Genomic DNA, 8,750 nt, shown 5'->3' with positions numbered 1-8,750 from the left:
CGCCTCGATCCAGAGTCTTAGAAACTCCTCAAGGATTCTCCAGTCCCCCTCAATAGGTTGAATTTCAAACTCCTCCTGGTCAAGGATATGAAAACTTGGGCACTTTTACCACACCTACAAGTGCTACCTTAGTCAACCTGGTTTCCATCATAAATCGAGTTATCCAAGAAGACGAAGTGTTTGTCCCTGCACCAATACCTCCTAGACCTTCTTCATCTAGTCCTCTATTCGAGTTGGATGTTGATACTCGAGAACAGCTTCGGTCACTTCTTAAACTCTTGGATCATCCACCTGCTGCATGGATCAAGGATACCCTTCTCAACCAGCTTTTATCTGATCTTTTGAATTCTACCTTTGAACTTCTATCTTCTACTCCGTATTCTGCCATTATCCAATAATTCAAACAACTTGCCAACAACAGCATAGCTTTTCAAAATAAACTTCAAGAGATCGAAAATGAGGAAGCTAAGATCAAAACTGAAGTAGAAGATTGTGCTTCCACTCTTCAACCGAAGAAAGCTTCCCGTGAAGAATTCGATCTAAGAATATCTCAAGCGATTTCCATTCAAGCTTTTGATGACAAAGAAGAGATAAGACTTAAAATAGAATTGGTCCAAATCAATGAAAAGCTTGCCAAAGTGCGTGAAAGATGGACTAAAATAGTCGTACCTCTGACTACCGCCCAGCAAGAACAACAGCAAATCATTCAAGAAATTGTTTCTATTGAGACCAAGTAAGAAGAATATGTGAAACAACTTGACAAGGTCCAATATGAAAACTTCAAGCATGATGGGTCGCTTTCAACTTTGGACAACAACAGGGAAAAGTTACGCTCAGACTTGGCAAGACTTTTGGCATCTTATACCTCTTAGATTTCGGTATCAATTTTAGTATTTGTAATAATTTTACTTTCTTTCAAACTTATGCACCTCGACTTTAATTTGGAAAACAAAAATATTGCTTTAAGTATTTTCCATTAATCGAATCAATTATATTTCCCGATTCGATATCTTTTATCTGATATGCATTTCCCGAATACAATCCTATCACTTGGAAAGGACCCTCCCAAGTATAGGACCATTTGCCAAGAAATTTCGATTTTTTTTCCATTGGAAAAATGACTTTTAAAACTAATTCACCTATACTGAAATACTTTTCTCGCATTCGACGATTATAACTTCGAGCAACACCTTTTTTCTGTCAAATCATATTCTCAAGTGCCAAAATTTACTCTGAATCTAATTCATTTAACTCATCAAATATTGCATTCCAGTAGTCATCAACTGGTAAATCATTCTGTTTTGATACTCTCAAATTATTCAAATTAATCTCTATTGGTAGCATTGCATCATGGCCATAAACCAGTTTATAGGGCGAAGTACTTGTTGAACCCCTTGGCGAATTTTGATAAGCCCACAACACTTGGCTTAAAGTTTCATGCCACATTCGGGATTTATTCCCGATATGCTTCTTGATTCAAACTTATCAAGATCTTATTTGCTGCCTCTACTAGCCCATTAGCTTATGAATAATAAGGAGTTAAGGTAACCATATTGATATTCCTCGAGGCTGCAAAATTTTTAATTCGCTGACCAGTAAACATAGTTCCTTAATCAGTGCTCAATGTTTGAGGAATTCCAAATCGATGGATAATATGTTCCTCAATGAAGTCTATTATTTCATTTTGACCAACTTCTATTAGGGGAACTGCTTCAACCCACTTTGTAAAATAATCGATTGAACCAAAATAAATTTATGCTATTTCGATGAAGGAGAGTGAATTAACCCAATCAGATCCAAAGCCCAACCTCTAACTGGCCATGGTTTTATTATCGAATGCAACTCAAACGCTGGAATCTGTTGCATCGAACCATGTTTATGGCATTCCTGACATGCCTTTGTATAATCGATACAATCTTTTATCATAGATGGCCAATATACATGATTGCGATATAACACCCACTTCATCTTCTTTCCAGCCTGATGGGCGCCACATATCCCATTATGGACTTCACCCAAAGCAATACTTTGATCATTTAGGCCTAAACATCTCGACAAACTTCATTCGATTCCTTTCTTATACAATTCATCGACCGTTAAGACAAAACTCATCGCCTACAATTTTATTTTTCTTTCAACTGAGGTACTGGGATTTTTCAAATACTCAGCAATGGTCTTCCAATCATCATCTTCCCATTCATCTATGCACAAAGCCTCTCTTTCATTTGCAGGCACTAATATTTGATGGATACTAGCCAATTTTTTAAGAGTTTCCGAACTGATTATATATCTCGAAGCAATTTGGGCTAATTCATTAGCAATTTCATTATGAATCCTTGGAATGTGAACCAAGGAAACTTTTTGAAAGGAGGTTAACAACTCCCAAGCAGTTGTTAAATACTTTTGCAACTTCTCATTATTGCATTTAAACTCCTTCGTCAATTGCTTCAAAACCATCTGGGAATCCCCTAATATCTGGACTTCCAAAGCCCCTTTACTAATTAATATTTCAAGACCCAGAATCAAAGCTTCGTACTCTGCCATATTATTCGAGTAAGGATATTTTAATTCAAATAGAAATTCTGATGGAATCCCTTCTGGTGAAATAATAAGAATTCCAACTCCTGCACCATCTTTGTGCTTCGATCCATCAAAATATAACTTCCAATAATCGACTTCAACGTCGATTATATTTGCCCCCTGGTCATTCAGATTATTCGAATTATCAACAAGAAAATCTGCAATGACCTATCCTTTTATAGCTTTAGCCGGGAGATATTGCAAATCAAACTCTGTCAATGCTAGCATCCGTTTCGCTAAACGTCCTTGTACATTGGGAAACTTAACATATATTTGATGAGATCAGTTTGTGCTAATAACCTTCACCAATTTAGCCACCATATAACATTTTAATTTTAGACAAGCATAGTATAAAGACAGACATAACTTCTCTATAGGGGAATATCTTGTCTCGATATTAGTTAAAACTCGACTAAGGCAATAAACAGCCTGTTCATGCCCATTTTCATCATCTTGGGATAACATGCATCCAATTGTGTTTATGGACGCCGCAATATATAATTTTAATGGCTCATGTGGGCGAACGTTTGCCATAATCGGAGCCTTTGATAAATAAGCCTTAATCGAATCAAATGCTAATTGATGCTCATTTGTCCATTCGAACTGTGAGTCATTCTTTAATTTCACTAATGGTGCGAATACTCGAGTTCGATCAGAAAGATTTGAAATGAACCTTCTAAGGTAATTTACCTTTCCTAGGAAGGACTGCACTTCTTTTTTCGATTTGGGTGTGGATAAAGCCAATATTGCATCTTCTTTATTCTTATCGATTGTAATTCCCTTTTTCTGGATAACAAAACCCAAGAAGTTTCCAGCCGACACCCTGATGAGCGGATATTTTATACGCTTTTTGGGGTTAATTTCATATAGCTTTTAGTATGTTTTAGTTAGTTTTTAGTTTATTTTCATTAGTTTTTAGGAAAAATTCATATTTCTGGACTTTACTATGAGTTGTGTGTTTTTCTGTAATTTCATGTATTTTTCTGGCTGAAATTGAGGGAGCTGAGCAAAAATCTGATTCAGGCTGAAAAAGGACTGCTGATGCTGTTGGATTCTGACCTCCCTGCACTCAAAGTAGATTTTCTGGAGCTACAGAACTCGAAATGGCGTGCTTCCAATTGCGTTGGAAAGTAGACATCCAGGGCTTTCCATAAATATATAATAGTCCATACTTTGCTCAAGGATAAACGACGTAAACTGGCGTTCATTGCCAGTTCTCTGCCCAATTCTGGCGTCCAGCGCCAGAAAAGGATTAAAAGTTGGAGTTCAATGCCAGAAATGGATCCAAACCTGGCGTTGAACGCCCAAAATGACCTTGTGCACGTGAATTGCTTAAATCTCAGCCCCAGCACACACCAAGTGGGCCCCAGAAGTGGATCTCTGCACCATCTATCATAGTCTACTCACTTTTTGTAAACCTAGGCTACTAGTTTAGTATTTAAACAACTTTTAGAGACTTATTTTGGATATCATGACATTTTAGATCTGAATTTTGTACTCTTTGACAGCATGAGTCTCTAAACTCCATTGTTGGGGGTGAGGAGCTCTGCTGTGTCTCGATGAATTAATGCAAGTATTTCTGTTTTCCATTCAAACACGCTTGTTCCTATCTAAGATGTTCATTCGCGCTTAACTGTGATGAAGGTGATGATCCATGACACTCATCACCTTCCTCAAACCATGAACGTGTGCCTGACAACCACCTCCGTTCTATATCCGATTGAATGAGTATCTCTTAGATCTCTTAATTAGAATCTTCGTGGTATAAGCTAGAACTGATGGCGGCATTCATGAGAATCCGGAAAGTCTAAACCTTGTCTGTGGTATTCCGAGTAGGATTCAATGATCGAATGACTGTGACGAGCTTCAAACTCGCGAGTGCTGGGCGTTAGTGACAGACGCAAAAGGACGAAGAATCCTATTCCAGTATGATCGAGAACCGACAGATGATTAGCCGTGCTGTGACAGAGCATGTGAGCATATTCTTCACTGAGAGGATGGGATGTAGCCATTGACGACGGTGACCCCCTACATACAGCTTGCCATAGGAGGACGTGCGTGCGTGAATCAGAAGACAGAGGAAAGCAGAGATTCAGAAAACAAAGCATCTCCAAAACTCCAACATATTCTTCATTACTGCATAACAAGTAACCTTTAATCCATGCTCTCTTGTTTATTCGCAATTCAACTGATAAACATAATTGACTTCCTAACTAAGATTTACAAAGTAACCATAGATTGCTTCAAACCAACAATCTCCGTGGGATTCGACCCTTACTCACGTAAGGTATTACTTGGACGACCCAGTGCACTTGCTGGTTAGTGGTACGAGTTATGAGAAGTGTGATTCACAATTTGTGCACCAAGTTTTTGGCGCCGTTGCCGGGGATTGTTCGTGTTTGGACAACTAACGGTTTATTTTGTTGCTTAGATTAGGAAAATTTTCTCTTTTTGTTTAGAGTCTCGTATTATTGTCGTGTTAAAATTTTAGAATCCTTATTTTCTTATTAAAACCTTTTTCAAAAATAATTTTTCTGTTAAATCCTGTGCCAAACTTTAAGTTTGGTGTTTTCTTGTTGATTTTTCTTAAAATTTTCGAAAATTTATTTTGGTTTTCTAAAAATTTTAAGTTTGGTGTTCTTCCTTCATGTTCTTGTGTTCTTGTGAGTCTTCAAAGTGTTCTTGAGTTTTCCTTGTGTCCTGATCTTAAAATTTTTAAGTTTGGTGTTCCTTAGTGTTTTCCCTCCAAAATTTTCGAAAATAAGGAGCATTAGATCTAAAAATTTTAAATCTTGTGCTATCTTATTATTTTTCTCCTTCCTCTTAAAAATCAAAAATATATTTTCTCTCTATTTTAAAAGCAAATTTTTGAAATCTATTTCTAAAATTCAGATTTTTATTTCAAAATTTAAAACCTTTTTCAAAAATCATCATATCCTTTTCAAAATCTTCTAACCACTTTCTCTCTCCTCAATTTTTTCGAAAATCTTTCACTCATTTTTATTTATTTTATTTTGATTTGTTTTGTTTTCAAAATAAATAAATAAATAAATAAATAAAAATATTTTTCCTATTTTACATCATCTCCCTTTCTTCATCATGGACCTAAGCGGAAATGAACAGTCCAAGAGGACTCTGGGGTCATATTCTAACCCCTCTACTGCTTCATATGGGAGTAGTATCTGCATACCCTCCATTGGAGTCAGTAGCTTTGAGTTGAATCCTCAGCTCATTATCATGGTGCAGCAAAATTGCCAGTATTCCGGTCTTCCACAGGAAGAACCTACAGAGTTTCTGGCACAGTTTTTACAAATTGCTGACACAGTACATGATAAGGAAATAGATCAGGATGCCTACAGACTATTACTGTTTCCATTTGCTGTGAAAGATCAAGCTAAGAGGTGGTTAAATAACCAACCTAAGACCAGCATAAGGACATGGAAACAGCTGACAGAAAAATTCCTAAATCAATACTTTCCCCCAAAACGGATGACACAGCTAAGGCTGGACATCTAAGGCTTTAAACAAGGAGATAATGAATCTCTTTATGATGCCTGGGAGAGATACAGAGAGATGCTAAGAAAATGCCCCTCTGAAATGTTTTCAGAGTGGGTTCAGTTAGACATCTTCTATTATGGGCTTGCTGAAGGAGCTCAGATGTCTCTAGATTACTCAGCTGGTGGATCTATCTACATGAGAAAGACAATTGAAGAGGCTCAAGAGCTCATTGATACAGTTGCCAGGAATCAGCATCTGTACCTAAGCAGTGACCCTTCCATGAAAGAAGAGGTTAAAACAGCAACTGCTGAACTCAGTCCTGTAAAACAAGCTGCTGAATTCAATCAGCAATTGGACTTTCTAACAAAGCAGTTAGCCGAATTCAAAGATAGACTACAAGAGACAAGGATGGCTAATATACATATGGACGAACAGTTTAAGCAAACAAAGCAGCAGCTGTCAAGGCAAATAACAGAAGAATGCCAAGCAGTTCAACTAAGAAGTGGGAAAACATTAAATACCCCACCTCAAGGCAGCAAAAAGCCAAGAAATGAGCAAACCACCCAAGATTCACCTGAGGACAGTAAGAGCCCAGGGAAAAATAATTTTGGCGCTAAAACGCCAGAAAATTGGTGGAAGGCTGGCGCTGAACGCCCAGACCATGGCCAAAACTGGCATTCAACGTCAGAAACAAAGCAGGATTGGCGTTCAACGCCAGAAATGGGCAAGGATCTGGCGTTGAACGCCCAAAATGGGCAGAATCTGGCGCTGAACGCCCAAAATAGGCACAATTCTGGCGTTCAGACGCCAGGAATAGAGAAGGAGTTGGCATCTAACGTTACTCCAGTCTCTAACTCTGGCACTCAATTGCCAGTGAGGGATCAGACATACACAAATGCTGAAAGCAACCCCTCTAAAAAGGCTTCTTCAACCACTTCTGTAGTTAATAAACCTACAACAACTAAGGTTGAAGAATATAAAGCCAAGATACCTTATCCTCAAAAACTCCGAAAAGAGGAGCAGGATAAGCAATTTGCTCGCTTTGCAGATTACCTCAGGACTCTTGAAATAAAGATTCCTTTTGCAGAAGCACTTGAGCAAATACCTTCTTATGCCAAGTTCATGAAAGAGATCTTGAGTCATAAAAAGGATTAGAGAGAAACAGAAAGAGTTCTCCTCACTGAAGAATGCAGTGCAGTCATTTTGAAGAGCTTTCCTGAAAAGCTTAAAGACCCTGGGAGTTTTCTGATACCATGCATATTAGAAGATAATTGCACCAAGACAGCTTTATGCGATCTTGGGGCAAGCATCAACCTAATACCTGCATCCACTATCAGAAAGCTTGGCTTAACTGAAGAAGTTAAACCAACCCGGATATGTCTCCAACTTGCTGATGGTTCCACTAAATACCCATCAGGGGTGATTGAAGACATGATTGTCAGAGTTGGGCCATTCGCCTTTCCCACTGACTTTGTTGTGCTGGAAATGGAGGAGCACAAGAGTGCTACTCTCATTCTAGGAAGACCCTTCCTAGCAACTGAACGATCCCTCATTGACGTCCAACAGGGGGAAATAACCTTGAGAGTCAATGATGATGAATTCAAGTTGAACGCTGTCAAAGCCATGCAGCATCCAGACCCATCAAAAGACTGCATGAAAGTTGATCTTATTGACTCTTTGGTAGAAGAGATCAACATGGCTGAGAGTCTTGAATCAGAGTTGGAAAACATCTTTAAAGATGTTCAGCCTGATTTAGAGGATTCAGAGGACATGAAAGAGCCTCTGAAATTTCTTCTGGAAGAGGAAAAACCTCCTAAACCCGAGCTCAAGCCATTACCACCATCCTTAAAATATGCGTTTCTGGGAGAAGGTGACACTTTTCCAGTGATCATAAGCTCTGCTTTAAATTCACAGGAAGAGGAGGCACTTATTCAAGTGCTAAGGACACACAAGACAGCTCTTGGGTGGTCCATAGGTGACCTTAAGGGCATAAGCCCAGCTAGATGCATGCACAAAATCTTATTGGAGGATAATGCCAAACCAGTGGTTCAACCACAGAGGCGGCTAAATCCAGCCATGAAAGAAGTGGTGCAGAAAGAGGTCACCAAATTACTAGAGGCTGGGATTATTTATCCTATTTCTGATAGTCCCTGGGTGAGCCCTGTCCAAGTCGTACCAAAAAAGGGAGGCATGACAGTGATTCATAATGAAAAAAATGAACTGGTTCCTACAAGAACAGTTACAGGGTGGCGCATGTGTATTGACTACAGAAGGCTCAATACAGCCACCAGAAAGGATCATTTTCCTTTACCATTCGTAGACCAGATGCTAGAAAGACTAGCAGGTCATGATTATTACTGCTTTTTGGATGGCTACTCAGGCTATAACCAGATTGCAGTAGATCCCCAGGATCAAGAGAAAACAGCATTCACATGTCCATCTGGAGTGTTTGCTTATAGAAGGATGCCATTTGGGCTATGTAATGCGCCTGCAACCTTCCAGAGATGCATGCTCTCTATTTTCTCTGATATGGTGGAAATATTTCTGGAAGTCTTCATGGATGACTTCTCAGTATATGGAGACTCATTCAGCTCCTGTCTTGATCACCTGAAACTTGTTCTGAAAAGATGCCAAGAGACCAACCTAGTTTTAAACTGGGAAAAATGTCACTT

The sequence above is a fragment of the Arachis hypogaea genome, chromosome 19 (genome assembly GCF_003086295.3).
Source record: "Arachis hypogaea cultivar Tifrunner chromosome 19, arahy.Tifrunner.gnm2.J5K5, whole genome shotgun sequence".
NCBI lineage: Eukaryota > Viridiplantae > Streptophyta > Magnoliopsida > Fabales > Fabaceae > Arachis > Arachis hypogaea.
This window is presented reverse-complemented; position numbering follows the sequence as displayed.